The 23,201-nt window shown below is 46.7% G+C and overlaps 1 long non-coding RNA gene across 1 annotated transcript; it reads right to left on the reverse strand.

Moving 5' to 3' along the window:
* Positions 1–208: 208 nt before the first annotated feature.
* Positions 209–10,078, reverse strand: LOC148776377 (uncharacterized). Its single transcript, XR_016038503.1, has 3 exons — positions 9,951–10,078; positions 7,117–7,192; positions 209–343 (listed from the first exon to the last, which is right to left on the reverse strand). It is a non-coding gene; the product is annotated as an uncharacterized LOC148776377 (long non-coding RNA).
* Positions 10,079–23,201: the final 13,123 nt, after the last annotated feature.

The following is a 23,201-nucleotide window of genomic DNA, read 5'->3' on the forward strand; positions in this document are numbered from 1 at the left end:
TGTTTATAATTTAATATGGAGTATGTATGTAACTTTTAGGACATGCCCGAGGTCCCATGGGTCTTCCCAGGTGGCACCAGTGATAAAGAACCCACCTGCCAATGCAGGAGAGGTAAGAGAGATGGGTTGGGAAGGTCCCCTGGAGGAGGGCATGGCAGCCCACTCCAATATTCTTGCCTGGAGAATCCCATGGACAGAGGAGCCTGGCGGGGTAGTCAGACACTACTGAAGCCACTTAGCCTGGGAGGGCGCACACTCAGGGTACCACGTGCACTTGGAGAAGCTTCGGTCACTCAAGGGGTGTGTGGAGGAGCATTGGGGAAGGTTTCCCGTGAGAGAATGCCTGAAGGGAGTCAGAGGAGAGGAGCCTCAGCAAGGGGGAAGGGCGTGCGGCGGGTGACAGTCACAGAGACACCTTCAGGACAACAAGATGCCTTAGAGAGCCTGCTGCACTCCCGGGGAGCAGGAGCTGTGGGCGTGTATAGTGGCGGGGAGGCAGAGGCAAGGGCTGTCCAGTTGCTCAGTCGTGTCTGACTCTTCGTGACCCCGTGGACTGTGACTCCCCTGGTGGCTCAGACGGTAAAGCATCTGACTACAATGCAGGAGACCTGAGTTTGATCCCTGGGTCAGGAAGATCCTCTGGAGAAGAAAATGACAACCCACTCCAGTATTCTTGCCAGGAAAATCCCATGGACAGAGGAGCCTGGTAGGCTATAGTCCATGGGGTCTCAAAGAGTCAGACACGACTGAGAGACTTCACTTTCACTTTTTCATGGACTGCAGAGGCAAGGGAAGACATTGGAAACACAGGCTGGGCCAACTCATGGAGGGTTTGGGGTCCTGTTGGTGAACTTGAACTTTACCCTTAGCCCATGGGGGCTTCCCTTGTGGCTCAGCTGGGAAAGAATCTGCCTGCAATGTGGGAGACCTGGGTTCGATCCCTGGGTTGGGAAGAGTCCCCTGGAGAAGGCAAAGGCTACCCATTCTAGTATTCTGGCCTGGAGAATTCCATGGACTGTAGAGTCCATGGGTTTGCAAAGAGTCGGACACGACTGATTGACTTTCACTTAGCCCATGGGGAGCCCCGGGCTTTCACGGGTTTTCAGCAGAGGACTCACACGGTCAGTGTTGCCTTTTAGGCAGGTCAATCGGCAGAGGAAGAGAAATGAAGAGAGCCAGACTGAATCCAGGCAGAAGCGCCGTGAGACTCCGCCAGGCGTCGGGTGACATGGACAAGAGCGTGCTGGGAATGGGGAGGGGAGGCAGCCTTGAGGATCCTAAGCATCAGAGGGCCGGAAAGGGATGAGTGATCGGGGTGAGAGGTGAAGGAGCCGGAGAGGTCAAGGGTGACGGGCCATGTCCTAGCTCAGGAGATGGGAAAGGATGGAGACACAGCAGACAGAGGAAAGCAGTGTCTGCTTGGAGTAAGGTTTCTCCTTTGCCTGCTGCCCTTACACACACACACACACACACACACACACACACACACCCCTCTCTTTTCCTCTCTCACACATACTCATTTCTGTTATGTAAGTTTCAGGAGTACAGCATGATGGTTTGACGTCTGTCTTCACTGATGACCACCGAAGTCTGGGTCCCGCCCATCACCTAACTGTTGACCCCACGCGTGCTATTTAGATTTTTTTCCCAGTTTTTGTTGAAGTATAGTTGATTTACAATATTGTGTTCGTTGGCACACGCTATTTCAGTCGCTCTGACTTGCTCCCGCTGTGCCCCGTGCTTGCCCTACAGGAGCACCGTTGGACTGCGTTTTTAATTGCACGTTTAATGTTCCTACAGGAGCACCGCTGGACTGCGTTTTTAATTGCACGTTTAATTGTCTGTCTTCTGCACTCGACCGTAAGCTCTTTGGAACGAGGACTGTGTTTGCCTTCCTCATTATTTTTTCTCATGCCAGCAGGCTGCCTGGCATGTGATAGGCAGCGATAAATATGTATAAAGGGGATGAGTGCAGTTTTCAGATCATAATTAAGAGTCAGCCATACATTTTCAGTTAGTTTTCTATGTGGATTTGTTGTTGTTGTTGGTTTGCTGTGTTTTGAACAACAGCCCTGCTGAGTGACTGGATGAAAAACTGGAGATGTCACACCAGTAAACCTGGCTTCTAGGCCCAGTCCTGACCTTGGTCAGATTTGTGTCATTAGACAAGGAGTTTACTCCCTTCCTGGGTGTCACTTCTCCCTGGGTATAGTTAGGAGCAGGGACAGGTCTGATCGCTGGGGTCCTGCCAGACTCTGACGTTTTACAAGAAAGGGAAACATCTTATAGGATAAACCCGAAGGAGAAAAACAGTATAATAATACATTAAAAACTTTACGAAGCAGGAGAAAAAAGAAACCCTCAGGAAGACAGAAAGCCCAGACTCTTAAGCGTACTTGCCTTTAAACCTTTCAGTGTTTTCCAGCCTTTTTGATGGTATAGTCAGTCTCTCAGTCATGTCTGACTCTTGCAACCCCACGGACTGTAGCCCACCAGGCTCCTCTGTCCATGGGATTTCCCAGGCAAGAAGACTGGAGTGGGTTGCCATTTCCTTCTCCAGGGGATCTTTCCGACGGTATAGGTTTATGAAATTAAAGAGAAATCAGCTCAAGTGACACCTGCTGCCTGGGTCTGTGTGGCGTCGCCACTGTCCTGAGGTCTGACGGTTCCGAGGGTTGACCATCAGGATAAGAAACAGGTTAAGTGAGACGATGTCCTTATCCTCAGTGGGCTCAGTATGTGCCTGCCTTTCCCCACAGCAGCTCCCTGTGTGCTCAGACTCTCTTTTGCTGCCAATGTCTCTCTGTCCCCAAGAAACCCTGCATTGATTCTGCTTCTAAATGAGTTTCCCTTCTTGCCAAGCATCATTATCCCCCATAGAAAAGAATGTGAGCTCAGAGGCTTCTTTGTCCAAAACAAAACTTTGAAGGCAAATTCCTTGAACTTTTGAGACATTCAACAGACAGTAGCTCCATTCCTCATGGGTGCATGTGTTTAACTCTGTCAGGAACCTTTGACATGTTTTCCGCAGTTCTGTTCACTGTGACTTCCTGGGGACATTTCACTGTTGGAAATTTAACTTGAAAGGGAAAGATGTATTGCTCTTGCTGATGCTGGGAAAGACTGAAGATTGGAGAAGAGGGTGACAGAGGATGAGATGGCTGGATGGCATCACTGACTCAATGGACATGAGTTTGTGCAAACTCCGGGAGACAGCGAAGGACAGGGAAGCCTCGCAGGCTGCAGTCCATGGGGTTGCAAAGAGTCAGACGCGACTGAGCGACTGAACAGCAAAACTTTTGCTTGGTTTTTAAGCAAGGATGGGGCTTCCCTGGTGGCTCAAACGGTAAAGCGTCTGCCTGCAATGTGGGAAACCCGGGTTCAATCCCTGGGTCGGGAAGGTCCCCTGGAGAAGGAAATGGCAACCCACTCCAGTACTCTTGCCTGGAAAACTCCATGGACAGAGGAGCCTGGTAGGCTACAGTCCATGGGGTCGCAAAGAGTCGGACACGACTGAGTAATTTCACTTTTACTTTCAAGCAAGGATGAGAAACCCTTTTGTTTTACATTGATTTGTAATAACCTTTTTTTTAAAAAAAGGTAAGGGTTCTTTTTACCACTTGAAACCTTTTTAAAATGTATGTGAGGAATATTATACTGCTCCTTTTATATTCCAGTCACTGTTTCAGGCACCGGGAATACAGTGTCTCTGACCTCATGGAGCATACACTCCGGTGGAGGAAGGAAGATGGTAAACAGACAGCAAGTAAACATGCAGCATGACAGGGGGAGATTTTTCCTGCCCAGAAACTCGAAGCAGGGTCAGAGGCATGGGGTGTTGCTATTAGATATCAGGAAGTCAGGTAAAACCTCGCTGAGAAGGCTGCACTGGGGCAGACTGGAGCAAGCCTGGAAGATACCGGAGAGTGTTGCAGTGAGGGAACAGGCAGGACCGAGCCCCTGGGACAGGACCGTGTGTGGTTGTTGGAGGCCTGGCAAGGAGGCTGGAGCGGCTGCAGCTTGCTGAGCGGGCGAGAGCGTGGGAGGCATGGTCGGAGAGCCTGGGCAGGCCCAGGCCCTGACTGGCGGTCCAGGCCACTGTGGGGCTCGGATCTCCCTCCAGGCTAGCGGGGAAGAGCTGAGGGTTTTGAGGAGTGGATTGATCTTGTTGTGTTGAGTTGAAAGAACCCAAGGGGAGCCCGGCAGAGACGATCTTGCAATAAATCCAGCTGCGAGGTGCTGGCAGCTGAGACTGGAGTGGTACCAGTGGAGGCGTTGAGAAGTAGTTTGATGATGGATATTATCCTGCAGGCAGAACTGGGAGATTTTGCTCAAAGCTTGGAAGCGGGGGTTGAGGAAAACAGTGGTGTTAACAGTGAATGTCAATCTTTTGGCTCAAACGGCTGGAAGAATAGGGTTGCTGTTTCCCCAAAAAAGAAGAGATTCCAGGTAGAGCAAGCTTTCACAGGTTTCATTGTGTCTAATTTTTCTTTAAGGATGCCGTTGAAATCAAGGGTTCCGTTTGGGACATGTGAAGTTTGTCAGATAGCCAAGTGAAGGTGCTCTTATGGACATGTTGACAAGTGTGAGTCTGATAGGAGCCCAGGTGTGGAGACATCTATTTGGATACTATATCAGTGCAGAGATGCTCTTTCAACCCATGCAAGTGGATGGAATCATCTGGAAAGTGGGTGTAAACAAAGATGAATTTGAGGGCAGACCTATAGCACTCCAACATTTGCCAGCTAGGGGATGCCAAGGAACCAGCAAAGGAGGCTGGGAAGGTGTGACCCACTTGGAGGGGAGCAAAGAGAGATTCGGTCCAGGGAGCTGGGGAATAGAGTAGAGGGTGAGATCCCCTCTGTCAGGTGATGCCATGTGTACACACACATGTATATACATACACATACATATATGCAACATGTGGCTTCCCAGGTGGCGCGGTGGTAAAGCATCTGCCTGCCAACGCAGGAGACACAGGTGACACCAGTTCCATCCCTGGATCAAGCAGATCCCCTGGAGGAGGGAATAGCAACCCACTCCAGCATTCTGGTCTGAAAAATCCCACGAACAGAGGAGCCCAGCAGACTACAGTCCATGGGGTCGCAAAGAGTCGGACACAACTGAGCACACCACACATACATATACAAAATATACCTATGTACCACACACAACTTCTTAACTCGACATGACTTCATGAAGCATTTTCTATGTCGTTAAATATAAATTCCATGCATGGATTTTAATGACCCCATGGTATTTCATGTCATGGATGTCCTGTAATTTACTATTCACTGACTGATAGATGTTTGTATCAATTTTTCAGTATCGTAAATAATGTTTGTGTACACATCATGGTGTACATTTTTGTTTCTTCAATATAAATTCCTAGAACTGGAATTACAAGATCAAAAGTGAATACTGTATGAGTGAGTATGTGTTATGAATGTCCATCCAGAAAGACTTTATCAGTGTTTGCTTCTACCAGCTTTGTAAAAGAGGAGTGCTTATTTTGCTGTGGCTTCCCCAACATTGTATATCGGTTGTTTTCAGGGGTTTTTTTTGACCATAGAGAAAAAATGGCTTACCAAAGATGTTTGCAACTGTTTTTGTGAGCTTTTTATGGCTGTGTGTATCTTTTGTACCTATCTCTTGGCAATGTGCCTTCCAGGTGGCAAAGAATATACCTGCCAATGCTGGAGATGCAAGAGCCATGGGTTCAATCCCTGGGTCAGGAGAAGCCCTTGGAATTGGCAATGGCAACCGACTGCAATATTCTTGCCTGGAAAATTCCATGGACAGAAGAGCCTGGCGGGCTACAGTCTGTGGGTCCTCAAGAGTCAGACATGACCGAGTGACCGAGCACTTTTCAATGTATCTGTTGGAACCATACATTTTTCTTAGATACTTGGTGAAGCCACTCATGCAGTAAGGACATTAATGTTTTGTCATAATGGGGTTAATATTTTCCCCAGCTGTTTCTGCTTTGGTTTTATAATGGCATTATATGATTTATAAATTTTAACATTAAACAGAAAATGCTATCTGAAAGCAATATGTGTATGTAATTTATAACTCAAGATTTCTAAGTTTTAAAGTCGTTTATTTTTAGGTACTGTTAAAGATAAGGCCCTAACCTGCCTTTCTTCCCCTTGAAGTAACCAAATCTACTCACCCAGGTCAAGAATTTCTACTATATGTCCCAAATTCAGCCTCTCACTGAACACACAACATATGAACAAGGCAACATAATTAGTAAACAGCCTGTTAAACGGTGTAGGCTTCATTTGGTCTTAGAACCTGCTTCCATGTGATTTCTGTATCAGTGAGGACACAATCGGCTGTGCTGTAATAAACAGCTCACATCCCATCTCTGCCTTGTCCGGAAGGGATACCTGTCACTTCCCTCTGACAATCCCGTTGGCAATATAGAGGGCTTCCCTGGTGGCTTGGATGGTAAAGGGTCTGCCTTCAATGCAGGAGACCCGGGTTCAGTCACTGGGTCTGGAAGATCCCCTGGAGAAGGGCATGGCAACCCACTCCAGTATTTTTGCCTGGACAACCCCATGGACAGAGGAGCCTGGCAGGCTACAGTCCATCAGGTCGAAAGAGTGACCGTGCCTAACACTTCCACTGGGCAATGCGAAGTTGACTTCTGTATTACCCATTATCTGGCCTTATTTGTCTTCGGAACCCATGTCGAATGCTGAGTCAGAGGAGCTGGCCGTGCATGTGACGACGGCCACGCTTGTGTGTGACGGCCAGTTCGTGTGTGTGCTCAGTCGCTCAGTTGTGTCCGGCTGTTGGCGACCCCATGGGCTGTAGCCCGCCAGGCTCCTCTGTCCGCGGGATTTTCCAGGCAAGAATGCTAGAATGGGTTGTCATTTCTTCCTCCAGGGGATCTTCCTGACCCAGGGATCGAACCCACGTCTCCTGCACTGTCAGGCTGAGTCTTTACCACTGAGCCTCCTGGGAGGCCGATAGCCAGTCATACATGGATATTAAATCTTTGTCTGCACCCAGAGATGCTGTTTCCTTCTAACAGTCCAGATTCAAACTTTTACTGGGACACATAGGTATATTAAAGCTTAAGCTTAAACATGCCCTTTAACTTACCTGATAGTTTCCAAATACCCATTCAGCCCCACCATCTCCGTCCATCATCATGATTGAATCCTAGGAGTCTGTTTTTCTGAGTGAGAATAACACAGGGTCAGATTCACGTCAAACTGCCGCTCATTAAATGCACGATAAACACATCTTAATAACTTGACGATTCCATGTGCTACCCTAAAGGTATTTTCAGACATTATTTCCAAAACACGTTCTTGTTCCAAAGTAATATGAGTAGGCCTCACAATTAACTAATTTCCAGCCAAGTCTGAAATATCAAAGGTTAGTGCCCAGAGATGGTAGCATGTAAAAGAATGAGAGCTCTTGTTTTCACGTTCAGCTGTGTTGATTTTACAACTTCAGGACTGGAAAATGGCCACAAGACTGTATTAACCTTCTTTTCAGTCTTTCCTAAGAATTGGCTCATGTCTAGGATGCCAACTAGTAAGTAAGAATTCATGCTTAATTCTGTCGAGCCCAGAGGACGCCTCCTGTTATCCGTAGAGTTAACCACGATGGCTAGAGGTTAGGGACTGAGAGAGTAAAAGTCACATTTTTAACCCCACTGTAGGGTATTTGTTTCACCTGGCATCACGGTCAAGCCACCGGGAGTGCTCGTGAAGCCCAGAGGAGAAAGAAGTTTCCATGCACATCCTCTTGGTTTGGGGCTTAGCCTGTGGTTGCTTGGTCCTTCCTGGAGCTTGATTTTTAGCCCCTTCTTTTGACTGCAGTTTAATTCCTATTAATATTTAGCTCCTGTAATACTTCCTTGGCCTTCAGATTTATAGGTTAGAATCTTCATGACTGTAGCTTTGTTCCCCATTTCCCATTTCCGGCCCTTCTATCCTCAGGCCCTGGGCCCCTGTTCCTTGGTCAGGCTCTGCAGAGCTGTGCAGCTCGGGCTTAAAAGACTTGCTCCTGTCTATCACTCAGACACATTGCCGAGAAAATCCAGATACAATATTTTTGATATGATTTGATTGAACCTAGCTTGCATACTTCAAGAAAAGCATAGTTTCAAGTAAAAAAAAAAAACAACTGAAATTCACTCAGAAGCAGATTAGTAGCCTTTTCATTCAAATGCAAGATATGTGCAAATAATAACAGAATTTTATAATGACAGTGGCCCCTGTGTAGACTTTTTGTTTGTTTGTTTCCTGTAGCCAACAGCCCAGATTTCAAATTGACTGGAAGCTGGAAAAATACAGTCATTACAAACCTATAAATTTTTTCAAAGTAACGTAATCCCCTCCAACCTCTTCCCTGCCCTGCCCCTCACCAAAAAGTTGTCTCTCACACTTATTTCTCCCTTGCAGGTTAAATCTGGCGAGAGGTGTTCATCTTGCCATGCAGCCTGATTTCAGGACACACCTGCTTCCATGCACTGAGCCCCCTGCCTTTGTAGCTGACCTCCTTTAGCACCAAAGCATCTCTTAAAACATCTTCGAAGTCATTCCATGTGTCTGTCGCTGAGTCACTCCAGTCGTGTCTGACTCTGTGCGACCCCATGGACTGTCGCCCACCAGGTTCCTCTGTCCATGATCGGATTCCCCAGGCAAGAATACTAAAGCGCGTTTCTGTGCCCTCCTCCAGGGGATCTTCCCGACCCAGGGACTGAACCCGCACCTCTTACATCTCCTGCGTTGGCAGGCAGGTTCTTTACGACTAGCGTCACCTGGGAAGCCTACGTTATCTCTCACCAGCACCAATTTTCCTGGAGTTGTTTGAATTACGGTGTGCCCCCAAATGGAGTCCCTCGCAGATGCGGTAGAAGACACACAACAGATGTAATAGCGTGTTGCTAGCCACCCAGTGTCTGACTCCTGCTTTTTGATGTGGCTTTCAAGGTGGCATTAGTAGTAAAGAACCTGCCTGCCAATTCAGGAGACAGAAGAGACGTGAGTTCCATCCCTGGGTGGGGAAGATCCCTTGGAGGAGGAAATGGCAACCCACTCCAGTATTCTTGCCTGGAGAATCCCATGGACAGAGGAGCCTGGCTGGCTAGAGTCCATGGGGTCGCACAAGTCAGACACGACTGGGGCGACTTAGCATGCATGCACGTGGTTCTCACTACAGAAGCTGAAAATGTCAGGCAGTGGCCCCAAGACCGTGTCCTCTACTGCACTCGTCAATTGCACCCACGCCAGCCTGAGGACCAGGAGGCGAGGTGGTGGGGAAGCTTCACGGAGCAGCATTGTGTTGGGGGAGTCGGGAAGCGGCTCAGGGACTGGTGGAAGGGGCTGGAAAGCCATGGGGTCTGCTGCCCAGCGGTGGAGCTCTGTCCGCAGTGGCCTGGGCCAACCTGTTCTGCAGCATACTTTGTTCCCTGAGGCCCTGAGCCTGGTTCTCCAGGCCTCCTAGCAGTGTGACTGGAGCTATACAGTGTTCTTTATGCAAAATTGTTTATTGGAAGACAAATAATTACACTGCATAGGATCCTAAGAGTTTAGTTCGATTCATCTGCATAGAGGGAACCCAGCCTGATTAGGACTCATATCAAGAAACAGAACCTAGATCGTCCCTGGCCGTCCAGCGGTTAGGACAATGCAGGGGGTGCAGGTTCAGTCCCTGCTTGGGGAGCAGGGGTCCCACGTGCCTTGTGGCCAAAAAACCAAAACACAGAACAGAAGCAATACTGTAACAAATTCAATAAAGACTTTAAAACCAATCCACAGCAAATACATCTCAAAAAAGAAAAAAAAAGAAAGAAAACCTGGTGGAAACCCCACCCACACCTTCACATCCCAGCTCAGAGGATTCTAGCTGGGAGGGACAAGCTAAGGAGGGTAGGAGAAGGCAATGCCTGGGAGAAGCCGTGTGTCAGCTCGTAGACCTACCTTCTGCAGCAGGATCCAGTTGCGGGTCCCTTGCGTCCTGATGATACTGAATTGATTAGAGATGGCTTCTGTTCCTTGCAGCCCAAATGGCCTAAAGAGCAAGTACTGTTACTTAGGCGAACAGAAAGCATGTAACCACCCCGTGAAAACCATGACTTATTCATGCCAAAGTCTCACGGGATGAATGCTTTCAAAATCATTGGCTTTGGAGGGATACTAGCATGAAAACTGCCATGTCATTCAAAACAGGGATCGCCAACTTCCGGGCAGCAGACTGGTACCTCCTGATAGACCAGAGGTGGCATTAAATTAGAAATAAAGTGCACTGGACTGTAAAGAAGGCTGAGTGCCAAAGAATTGATGCTTTTGAACTGTGGTGCTGGAGAAGACTCTTGAGAGTCCCTTGGACTGCAAGGAGACCCAACCAGTCCTAAAGGATTTCCTAAAGGAAATTAGTCCTAAATATTCATTGGAAGGACTGATGTTAAAGCTGAAACTCCAATGCTTTGACCACCCAATGCAAAGAGCTGACTCATTGGAAAAGACCCTGATTCTGGGAGGGATTGGGGGCAGGAGGAGAAGGGGACGACAGAGGATGAGATGGCTGGATGGCATCACTGACATGAGTTTGAGAGATAACTCTGAGCAATAATGAAGGACAGGGAAGCCTGGCATGCTGCAGTTCATGGGGTCTCAAAGAGTCAGACATGACTTAGTGATTGAACAACAGCAAGAACAAAGCACACGATAAATACACTGTGCTTGAATTATCCTGAAGCCACTGTTCCCTCCCACTCCCCCCTCCCCACTGGTCCTTGGAAAAATGTCTTCCATGAAACCAATTCCTGGTGCCAAAAAGGTTGGGGACCAGTGATGTAAAGGTTAGGCTTAAGACTGGGGTATTTATAGAATTAGATGTAATCTCCGAACAACGGAGAATAGGGCATTGGCGTGCCAGCAACACCCCATCGATTCGTGAGTCATGAGCTTTAGTAAATCATTCCTCTGAGTGCCTGCTTGTGTGGCCACAGGAGGAGAGCATTAAGAACCTGGGCTGAAAGATGCTGCCTTCAGAAAAGTTTAATGATTTTAAGTGGCACCAAGCCTCACACACTCATTTCCTAGCGAAGCCTGTGTCGAGTCAGGCCTGATGTTGGGGAGAAAGTGAAAATAGCGGCACCAAACAAAACCAGAGTATCTTATGCTGATATGTTTGCTAATAGCCTGTATGTGTCCAAGTTGATGAAATGTATTTATAAGCCCCTGCCAGACATTAAAGAAAGCAGCTGTGAGTTCTCATCCTGTGAACCCTACAAGCCACCAAGCAATTTAGCTGATGGCGCTGAGTATCCGCTTATGCTGAGAAAGAGTGTGGGCTGTCTCTTCTCATGGGCATTTTGCCCTTTGGATACACTTTAAGACTAAGGAGGGTGTCCAGGGCATTTTAGGAGAACTGGGTGGGTGGCGGTCAGCAGTGACACATCCATGCATCCACTCACTTTCAGGAGCTTTGAACTGTATTTTCTTATTTATTTTACTCATTTAGCCTTAGCTGGATGTGTTTATTTGTAAATATTTGCTTAGTGCTTGCCGTGCAAAAGTCAGCAGAGATTTTATAACTTTGTGACACTGTCTTCACTTAGCATTTCTTCCATGACAAACTTCACAAAGTTAGAGATTTCGTCTGTTCTGCTTTGTGAGTCCGGGCATTGGAGTTGGGGAGGGAGACAGTCACTGGCTCAGGAAAGGAGCTCAGAATATAGCTTTCATGTGAATCACTTTGTGATGTGTTGATCTCCAAAAGGGACTGGATCCCTTGAAAATTATGGTTTGACATACTTGAGGTAGAATACAGAGCAGTTGGAAAGTGAATGGACTTAGAGCCTGAGGTCACATGCTGGTTCTGAGATTTATTACCTGGACCTCCATTCGGGCACCTGACCTTTGAGCCTGGATCCTCACCTGTACAATGGGAGCGACTTAACTGCTCCACAGGTGTCTTCTGAGTATTGGAAGATGGAACTGTCTGTGCGGTTCATGGCGTGGGGAGCCGTAGCCATTGCTGTAGGCACCGTGAGAGTCAAATGGTGGAGAATGAAGGCTTTAGAATCAGACCTGGGCTGTGGCCTCAGTGGCAGCATTATTTCACTGTGTGACACATGTAAATCTCGGGGCCCCCTGCCTGGCACACTGTGGTGATCAATTATCATTATTATTAACAATAAGAGGTTATTATCCGTCTGGTTGTGTTAATATTAAATTAACTCCTCTAAAAGGACACACAAAACAGAGAGATTCAAATCCATTTCGGAGGGAGAGAAATAAATTTTAGAGGCACTCTGGATGAGAAAATCTCTATAATTGAGCAGCAGACTTTGCTCTGGGTTTCTAAATACAAAGAACACAACGGCTTGTATAATTATTATTATCAGTTAGAGTTAATCAGCTAGAGCCGCCGTGTCCAGTGTGCTTGCCACACGCGGCTCTTCCTGAGTCTCTGAAATGTCGCTCATCTGCACTGGGATGCGCTGGGAGGGGAAGATGCCCCAGGTTTTGGAGACTTAGTGTGAAAAAGTAAAATATCTCATTGAAAAAGTTTTGTATTGCCTGCATGTCGAAATTATGGTATTTTGGTTATTAGGATTAAATAAAATATACTGTCAAAATTAATTCTACCTATTTCTTTTTACTTTTTCAGTGTGGCTACTAGAAAATTAAAAATTCCATGGGACTTGTCTGGCAGTCCAGTGCTTAAAACTCCATACTTCCATTTCAGGGGTAACTCCTGCTGCGGGAAATAAGATCCCATGTGCCACAGGGTACAGCCCCCACCTCCAAAAAATGTTCCATACGTGGCTCATGGTTATATCCCTACTAGAGGATACAACTCGTTAAAACTCTCATTATTCTAAATGGAATTTATAGTACTTATATTTTATATCCAAAATATTAATATAATTATATAATTATGATATAACACCAAATACAATACAAAATGTAATAAGGTGTTATAAATATACAATTACATACACTGTAATTATTAATAAAATAGTAATAGAAATATAAACAATGTTATATATTCATATATCATCACATATATTATATTATTTATAAAACAGGGTTTTGATGTCCCAACAGGTAATAGCTTCTTTTGTGTGTTTGCTGTATTATTTTTTAATTTTTATGAAAATTAAAAAAAAAAAAACATTTTTGGCCACGTGGCATGTGGGATCTTTGTTCCCACTGGGGATCGAGCCTGTACCCCCTGCCAAATAGGTAATATCTTCACTTACAGTTTTAAAAAGAGTTTGACAAGTATCTTAATGAAGGAGAGATGTAACGACAATTATATCAACAGTAGCTTCCTGAATGTTTGCTTACATTCTGGGCACAGTCCTCATTTCTTTCCAGATATCAACCACGTGAAAATTCACCAGTGGTAGGATTACTCTTGTGCTACACCAGGAACCCTTAGAACCTGGTATAAGCTATAAGGACGTCCATCCGTCTTCTCTTTCTTCCTCCCTCTTTGGTGTCACTCACAGCCGCAGACAGGTGCTGGGCGACAAATGGTGTCCAACAAATTGGTGTGTAAATAAACAACTGAATGATGCCTCTTCTCTCCTGTATCATGTGTGAGCTCTAGTTCTTTTAAATCTCATTAACAATGGGACATCTAAAACTCTATAAAACTTGGGAATAAACTGTCACCTGAAATCATGCTGTGGCTTGAAGTCTGCAGGAAGAACTTGGCACCAGAGATGAGATGAGTCTGTTGAGAGACTCCTGCACTCAACTGTGCTCTGATCAGGCCCTGTAGATAAACTGAGTTACAACAACTGAAGAATTAGCTTTTCCCTGCAGGCAGGTAAAAAGCATCTGTAAATTTTCTGAAATGCTTGTATATTTTGGAGAAACTTACTCAGCTTGTTTGGAATCTGAGTCTGTTAAAAACACACACACACACAAATATTTCAGAGAATATATGGTTTTTACAAGAAGCAAAGGTGTAAAAAAAAAAGAGTCAGTGGATCTGATTTCTTATCTCCAGCCCTGTATACCCCACTGAGACCAGGAGAAGTAAACTGGAATTTAGGATTTAAAATGTAACTGCAATAAAAACCAGAACCATGTGCCGAGTTCTGCGTGAGAATTGCAAGAAGGGTCAGGAAAACCCTCTCTTACGGTTTCACAACCTGCCGAGACAGGAAACAGAAATCATTCAGCAGAGTTTCAGAGGTGATGACAGGTTTGGAAAATAGGTCTAAGGAACAAAGAACAAAGTAGGCGGTGTTATTTTTTTCCCGAAGAGTAGAGAGGAGGCTGGTAGTGACTGAGAATCCAGGGACAGCATTGCACAGGCACCAGTTCACAGCAAGATCCCAGAGGCATCATGGGCACGAGTGTGGGCTTCGGTTTAAACCTAGCATCTCTTCACAATCAGATCTGTGAACTAATGGTCTGGCCAACAGGGAAAGGAAAGAATCGTTCTGGAAGTCCCTCTGCAGGCCGATCTCTTGGCTAGCTGTGATGGTTTGGGATGTCCTGGACTTGCTGATTGTGACGGAACATAGTTGCCATCCCTAGAAAAAGTGATCTGCCCAGATATTTAAATACGGCTCAGATGTTAAAGAACTGCCTGCAATGAAGGAGGCTCAGGTTCGATCCCTGGCTCAGAAAGATCCCCTGGAGAAGGAAATGGCAACCCACTGCAGTATTCTTGCCTGGAGAATCAAACACAACTCATGTCTCCTTCCTACATTGCTCCCTGGGATAGTCTGGGTGCCCCAAGATGAGTCATCGGGATGCTTTTTTTGTTTGTTTATTGGAAACTAGTTCAGCACACACACAAGGCTGGTTATGATTGGTTTTAATGTGAACATAGATAATCTACTGATCTTGGCCTTTGGAACCTCCAGCTCATAACTGATGACAGTTGCTGGCCTTAATGACTTCCTGGTCGTCGTCCTCTCTGAGATGCGGGGAGTGGTGCCTCGTCAAATCTGAGCCCTGCTGCTTTATCCCTTGGCTGTTTAGTGAGCCTCGTCCACGTGCTTGTTGCTGAGGAGAACGTGGAAGAAATGTAGATCTCTGTCCCCCCGTAGAGATTACCACCCAGCTCGGGGACAGACGCAGCCCACGCAGGTCAAGCAATTGTCAGGTGAAGGCTTGGGCTCCCGAAAGTGGCCAGAGGGGCTGAGAATGCCAGGCCCAGGCAGGGAGAGACCAGGAGAGGCTGAGGACTTTGTCACAGAGGAGGTGATGGGCAGATAGTAGGGCAGACACGGCCTGACATGGCTACTTCAGTGTTATCTAATCTCCCAACCAGATCCCACATGCCCGGGCGAAATTGACCTTTTCCTCCATGGCCAGCCCAGAGCCTGCATACAGTCGGTGAATAATAAGCTCCCCTGGAATGAGGGTGTCCTGTAAGTGCTGAAAAATAAGGGGGGCGGGAGGGCTTAATTTGCAGTTATTGAAACTGTTAATGTTGATAATGAAACATCTTTTAAGAGCAGTGCCTATGATCATGAAAGAGCCAGAGGTCTCGCACACTTGGCTTAGATTACTTGTTTTGTGTCTTCTGTTGGTGGTGTTCTTTCTTAAACTCAACACGAGTGAGTTTTAAAAACCAACCTTTATCTCAATCTCAAGTGCCTAAGAGCCACTTCTAAGAAAGGGAGGCTGATTTCCAAGAGAAACTGGCTGAGGAAGAATCTCTCTTTTTTAAATGCTAATAATTTGGTGGGTGCTCAGCCGCTCAGTCATATCCCCATGCGACCCCATGGACTCTAGCCCACCAGGCTCCTGTGTCCATGGAATTCTCCAGGCAAGAACACTGGAGTGGGTTGCCATTTCCTTCTCCAGTGCATTAAAGTGAAAAGTGAAAGTGAAGTCGCTCAGTCGTGTCTGACTCCTAGCGACCCCATGGACTGCAGCCCACCAGGCTCCTCCGTCCATGGGATTTTCCAGGCAAGAGTACTGGAGTGGGGTGCCATTGCCTTCTCCGCCTGGTGGCTCAGTGGTAAAGAATCTGCCTGCCAAGGCAGGAAACATAGGTTTGATCCCTGATCCAGGAAGATCCCTCGGGCCTCAGAACAACTACACCTGTGCTCTAGCACCCTGAATGCCACACCCTAGAGCCTGTGCTTCATAACAAGAGAAGCCCCTGATGAGAAGCCCGTGCACCGTGAGGAAGAGTAGCCCTGCGCTCACCGCAACTGGAGAGAAGCCTGTGTAGCAGTGAAGACCCAGCACAGCCAAAAATAAATAAAATTGTTCTAAAAATTTTTTTTAAATGTTAAAAACCACAACTCCTCCCCCAACCCCCAAATTGTACAAAAAGTAAAATCTAAAGCATGCTAAGAAGGCATGCGTGCTAACTCACCTCAGTCATGTCTTCGTGATCCCATGGACTGTAGCCCACCAGGCTCCTCAGTTCATGGGATTCTCCAGGCAAGAATACTGGAGTGGGTTACCGTGCCCTCCTCCGGGGATCTTCCCGACCCAGGGATTGAACCTGTGTCTCGTAACGTCTCCTGCATTGCAGGCGGGTTCTTTGCCACTACTGCCACCTGGGGAGTCCATGCTAACAATAAGCACATAGAAGATATAAAGTGTAATACATCAAAAGTGAAACATTCCAAAATCAATTTAAAAAATCACAATAAGGAAAAAAAAAAAAGGCTCTCAACTGAGACGAATACCTTGGCCATCCAGGAGCCTCTATGGTTTGCACACAGAGAATGACATTTGAAATGCTTCTCTATCTGATCCCCGAGGTCGTCCCACCCTCACCACCACACCACAGTGAGCTCCGTCTGTCCGTCTGTCCCCACGAACTGCATGCGTCTTTCTTCTCCTCCTCTCTCCTGCAGTGGCCGCCCCGCTGCGACAGCCCACTGGTCTCTCAAGTGAGAGTCGCTTAGGCACGTCCGACTCTTTATGACCCCATGGACTATACAGCCCATGGAATTCCCTAGGCCAGAATACTGGAGTGGGTAGCCTTTCCCTTCATCCAGGGGATCTTCCCAACCCAGGGATCGAACCCAGGTCTCCCGCATTGCAGGTGGATTCTTTACCAGCTGAGCCACCAAGGAAGCCCAAGAATACTGGAGTGGGTAGCCTATCCCTTCTCCAGGGGATCTTCCTACCCAGGAATCGAACCAGGGTCTCTTGCATTCCAGGCGGATTCTTTACCAACCGAGCTATGAGGGTCTCTCAAGGCCCTGCTCAAATGCCACCTTCTGCCTGAAGTTGTCTCTCATCAGCCTCCTTCCAGAAGGGCCCACGTGTGTTGCTTTATGATAGTCATGTTTTGGACACTTTGACGATTCTAGCTCTGTGATCAGTTGGTCAATACACTGTTTTCAACTTCCTCTGCTGCACCAGGTGCAGAATTAGAGCAAAGATAACAAAGAAAGCCAAAGATCTAATGTGACAACTGGCTCTGGGTCTCACACCAACTTAAGTGATTCCTAATAAAAATGTTATATAATATGTACATAATAGGTTTATATCACATTTATATGTAAATGTTAATTCTATGATGTATAAAAGATATACAGTATATTTTATAATACTTATACTTCTAGTACTTATATTTATTAACAAATATAACCCAGGAATTTGTCTGAAACATGCCTGAGTCCTAACCCAGGGGTTCTGATTCACTGATTCCTGGGTGGGGCCTAGTGATCTGCATTTCCATATAGCGCTTGCAATGCCTGAGGTCTGAGGATCCTGTTTGGAGAAATACAAACCTAGGCGGGGCTGAGCTACTGTGACCTCCCTCCTTCGTCTTGTTCCCCTCTATGTAGTTCTCTCTCAGCGCTGGGCCCCCTGTGTGATGGTTAATTTTATGTGTGAACTTGGCTGGGCTGCAAATAAAGAGCCTTTTATTTGCTGGTATGTAAGTGAGACGAGTTGACTCGCTGGAAAAGACTCTGATGCTGGGAAAGGTTGGGGGCGGGAGAAGAAGGGGACGACAGAGAATGAGATGGCTGGATGGCATCACCGACTCTGTGGACATGAGTGTGAGTGAACTCCGGGAGTTGGGGATGGACAGGAAGGCCTGGCGTGCTGTGATTCATGGGGTCGCGGAGAGTCGGACACGACTGAGCGAGTGAACTGAACTGAACTGAAGTATATAGACACAGACAGCCCAGAGCCATTAAGATTCTCCACTGTCAGTATTAGAATCCAGGTTATTTCTTTTCTAATACTTTTTGTCCCTTCTAGCCTCACACGATGTGAGTTAACAATGCTTTTATGCCTCACGTGCGTGTGCATGCCAAGTCACTCCAGTCACGTCTGACTTTCTGCAACGTTGTGGGCTGTAGCCCGCCAGGCTCCTCTGCCCATGGGATTCTCCAGGCGAGAATGCTGGAGTGGGTTGCCATGCCCTCCTCCAGGGGATCTTATCAATGGAGGGATTGAACCCATGTCTTCTGCGGCTCCTGCATTGCAGGCGGATTCTTTACCACTGAACCACTAGGGAAGTTCTTATGCCTCATGGTGAATGTCTATCTGATATAGTTTTTTTTTCCTTACTTGTATCCACTTTGGCCATCTGTCTTTAGAAAATCTGCCTTTTGATGCTTTTTAGGGTCTACTTATACCACAGTGATTATTACCTTATTTATAGCTTCCCAGGTGCCTCAGTGGTGAAGAATCCTTTTGCCAATGCAGGAGGTGTGGGTTCAATCACTGATCTGGGAAAGATCCCCTGGAGGAGGAAATGGCAACCCACTCCAGTATTCTTGTCTGAGAAATCCCCTGGACAGAGGAGCTTGGTGGGTTACAGTCCATGGGTCGCAAAAGAGTCAGATACATCTTAGCACCTAAACAACAACAATAAACAATTGTTACTTTAGGATTATTTCCCGAGTTAGATCCATCCATTCATCCACGAGTTTATTTTTTCAAGACATTTTACTGAACATGTATTATATATAGGATCTTATCCTAGGTGCTAAAGATTGTGATAGCAAAAAATATTGCCTGCTCTTGAGAAGGTCACAGGGTAAGAAATATGCCTGTCATCAACCAGATAAGAGATGTGGATAGTGCTAAAACTAAGAGTTTGCTGAGCACTGAAGAACTGGTGCTTTTGAACTGTGGTGTTGGAGAAGACTCTTGAGAGTCCCTTGGACTGCAAGGAGATCCAACCAGTCAATGCTAAAGGAAATCGGATCTGAATATTCATTGGAAGGACTGATGCTGAAGCTGCAACTCCAGTACTTTGGCCACCTGATGCGAAGAGCTGACTCCTTGAAAAAGACCCTGATGCTGGGAAAGATTGAAGGCAGGAGGAGAAGGGGATGCCAGAGGATGAGATGGTTGAATGGCATCGCCGACTCAATGGACATGAGTTTGGGTGGACTCCGGAGTTGGTGATGGACAGGGAGGCCTGGTGTGCTGCAGTTCATGGGGTCGCAAAGAGTCGGACATGACTGAGTGACTAAACTGAAGAGTTTGCCTGAGATGTTATGGGGGTCTTAGGAGGAGCACCTCACTGTCAGGGTAGGGCAGGAGTCTGAAGTCTTCCCAGAGGAGGTGGGAGCCCCCCAAACTGCATGTGGAGGGAGGGGTGACACTGTCAGTGGGAAAGGGCAGCAGAAGACCCTGGCGGAGGGCGTGGGGGCCCGGCATTGGCTGCTCACTGGTTCTTTGTGCCTGGCTCCGGGCTGTGTGCAGTCTGCGCTTGTTGGTTTGACGGGATCTGAAACTGATTCAGAAACTGCAGGTTCACAGTTCTCTAAAAGTCCCACCTGGATGTCTGAAAGAGAAGCAAAAGGATGACGATCAGGCAAGTTCTGTGGCCCTTTTGGTGGGGAAATGACTGAAAATTTTGGCCAGCAAGAAAAAGCAAGCTGTCTCAGAGATTTCATTTTTCAAAGTAACCCCCCAACGCCCCCCATTCCTCGCATCAACAGGATCCTGAAGAAGGGAGTGAAGAAGTCAGAGAGGTGGGCGTGGGCTCCTCGGACGTTCACTGCCTCTGTTTCCAGAGGAGGCTCTTCACTTCGGGTTTCCACTAACACGTCTCCCACCCTCTAGAGTCCAGCTTGTTCTAGGTTGGCGCCCTCTTCCTTTTCCTTTATTAGTTTCACTCATAACAATCCAACCATTGAAAAGAAGAGCGAGAGTGATTTTTTTGTCCTTTGTTTAATGATTCAGAGCCTGGGGTGGGGCGGGGCGGGGGACCCTCTTTATATCTGTGGTTTGCATGAAGAAGCATCTCTGAAATAAGGGATGATTTGGATCCTGGTGGAGAAATAAGAAAAAGAGTCAAATTACCTCTCAGGAAAAAAAAAAAACCGAGGGAGATTTTATCTAACTTGCCAATATTCAAAAGAGAAAGAGCAAAAGGAAATGTTACAAGGACTGTTTAAAAGGTGTGGCAACTAATTATCTTTTGTACTCATTCAATTTTTGTGTGCTTTACTGTTGCTGTTCAGTTGTTCTGTCTGACTCTTTGCAACCCCATGGACTGCAGCACGCCAGGCTTCCCTGTCCATCACCCTCTCCCTGAGTTTTCTCAGACTCTTGTCCACGGAATCGGTGATGCCGTCCAGCCATCTCACCCTCTGTCTCCCTCTTCTCCTCCTGCCTTCAATCCTTCCCAGCATCAGGGTCTTTTCCAATGAGTCAGCTCTTCACATCAGGTGGCCAAAGGATTGGAACTTCAGCTTCAGCATTTACTAGTGCTTTACTAGTCGGTAGGAACAGAGGTCAGAGTATCTTTTGGGGAAAAAAAATCCACGTATGAAAAGCCTAGTTTTTCCTTGCTAGGCGTGGGGTTCTTGTTGCCCTGTCACTGAGGCAGCCTTTCTCCCTGTGTGCTGGAGTGAACAGGAATCCACCCCCTGCTCGTGAGAAGATCAGGAGGCTTGTACTCTTGTGTCCCTGCCTCTGCAGAGCTACCAACAAGCCACTAGAGAGGTGAGGGCAGGGGGGTGGAGAATTCAGGTGGAAAGCTCACGAAAACCATAGGGACAGGAGAAGCTTACTCCAAGTAAAATATGATCCCATACTCATAATAATTAAAAAGCAATAGTCTTAGAGGTTTTGCTATTGTTTTTAAAAGAAAGATGTAACCCTATTTATAGCATTTGTTGTTGCTGTTCAGCCGTTGATGTCTGATTCTTTGCCACCCCATGGGCTGCAGCACGCCAGGCCCCCATCCTTCACCATCTCCCAGAGCTTGCTCAAATTCATGTCCATCGAGTCAGTGATGCCATCCACCCATCTCATCCTCTGTCCTCCCCTTCTCCTCCTGCCTTCCATCTTTCCCAGTGTCAGGATCTTTTCCAATGAGTCAGTTCTTTGCATCAGGTGGTCAAACTAATGGAGCTTTAGCTTCAGCATCAGTCCTTCCAATGAATATTTAGGGTTTATTTCCTTTAGAATTGACTGGTTTGGTCTCCTTTTGCATTTCTTTTCCATGGGGATGGTCTTGGTCCCTGTCTCCTGTACAATGTCACGAACCTCCGTCCAGAGTTCATCAGGCACTCTATCAATCAGATCTAGTCCCTTAAATCTATTTCTCACTTCCACTGTATAATCATAAGGGATTTGATTGAGGTCATATCTGAATGGTCTAGTGGTTTTCCCTACTTTCTTCAATTTAAGTCTGAATTTCGCAATAAGGAGTTCATGATCTGAGCCACAGTCAGCTCCTGGTCTTGTTTTCGCTAACTGTATACAGCTTCTCCATCTTTGGCTGCAAAGAATATAATCAATCTGATTTCAGTGTTGACCATCTGGTGATGTCCATGTGTAGAGTCTTCTCTTGTGTTGTTGGAAGAGGGTGTTTGCTATGACCAGTGCATTCTCTTGACAAAACTCTATTAACCTTTGCCCTGCTTCATTCCGTGCTCCAAGGCCAAATTTGCCAGTTACTCCGGGTGTTTCTTGACTTCCTACTTTTGCATTCCAGTCCCCTATAATGAAAAGGACATCTTTTTTGGGTGTTAGTTCTAAAAGGTCTTGTAGGTCTTCATAGAACCGATTAACTTCGGCTTCTTCAGCATTACTGGTTGGGGCATAGGCCTGGATTACTGTAATATTGAATGGTTTGCCTTGGAAAAGAACAGAAATCATCCTGTCATTTTTAAGATTGCATCCAAGTACTGCATTTTGGACTCTTTTGTTGACCATGATGGCTACTCCATTTCTTCTAAGGGATTCCTGCCCACAGTAGTAGATATAATGGTCATCCGAGTTAAATTTACCCATTCCAGTCCATTTTAGTTCACTGATTCCTAGAATGTCGACGTTCACTCTTGCCATCTCCTGTTTGACCACTTCCAATTTGCCTTGATTCATGGACCTAACATTCCAGGTTCCTATGCAATATCGGTCTGCTTTCAGTCCAAGGGACTCTGGAGTCTTCACCAGCACCACAGTTCAAAAGCAACGGTTCTTCTGCGCTCAGACTTCTTTATGGTCTAACTTTCACATCTATACATTTACAGTATAGCTTGACACAAAGATTCTTTCATTATCTTGCCACAAAACCATAAAATTTACTTTCTGCTAATACGTTAGCCTTGATAAGATGCTAAGGGATTATAATGATGACCTTAACACTGATACATACTAGATACACAGACAGATAGATACATATCCCTATGTTGGTGGGGACGACAGAAGATGAGATGGTTGGATGGCATCACTGACTTGATGGACATGAGTTTGGGCAAGCTCTGGGAGTTGGTGATGGACAGGGAAGCCTGGCGTGCTGCGTCCATGGGGTCGCAAAGAGTCGGACACGACTGAAGTGAACTGATGTTGGTTCAGACTTCATCATAGTGGTAGTATGTGTCAGAGCGGGGCCTGAAACCAGTGGTGAGCAAAGTCCACAGTGTTCTGTTCAGTTCAGTTCAGTCGCTCAGTCATGTCCGACTCTCCGCGACCCCATGAATCACAGCACGCCAGGCCTCCCTGTCCATCACCAACTCCCAGAGTTCACTCAAATTCATGTCCACAGAGTCGGTGATGCCATCCAGTCATCTCATTCTCTGTCGTCCCCGTCTCCTCCCACCCCCAACCTTTCCCAGCATCAGAGTCTTTTTCAGTGAGTCAACTCGTCGCATGAGGTGGCCAAAGTATTGCAGTTTCAGCTTTAGCATCAGTCCTTCCAATGAACACCCAGGATTGATCTCCTTTAGAATGGACTGGTTGGATCTCCTTGCAGTACAACGGACTCTCAAGAGTCTTCTCCAACACCACAGTTCAAAAGCA

Source organism: Moschus berezovskii, chromosome 10 (genome assembly GCF_049115385.1).
Source record: "Moschus berezovskii isolate FMDL1 chromosome 10, NW_MosBer_1.0, whole genome shotgun sequence".
Lineage (NCBI taxonomy): Eukaryota > Metazoa > Chordata > Mammalia > Artiodactyla > Moschidae > Moschus > Moschus berezovskii.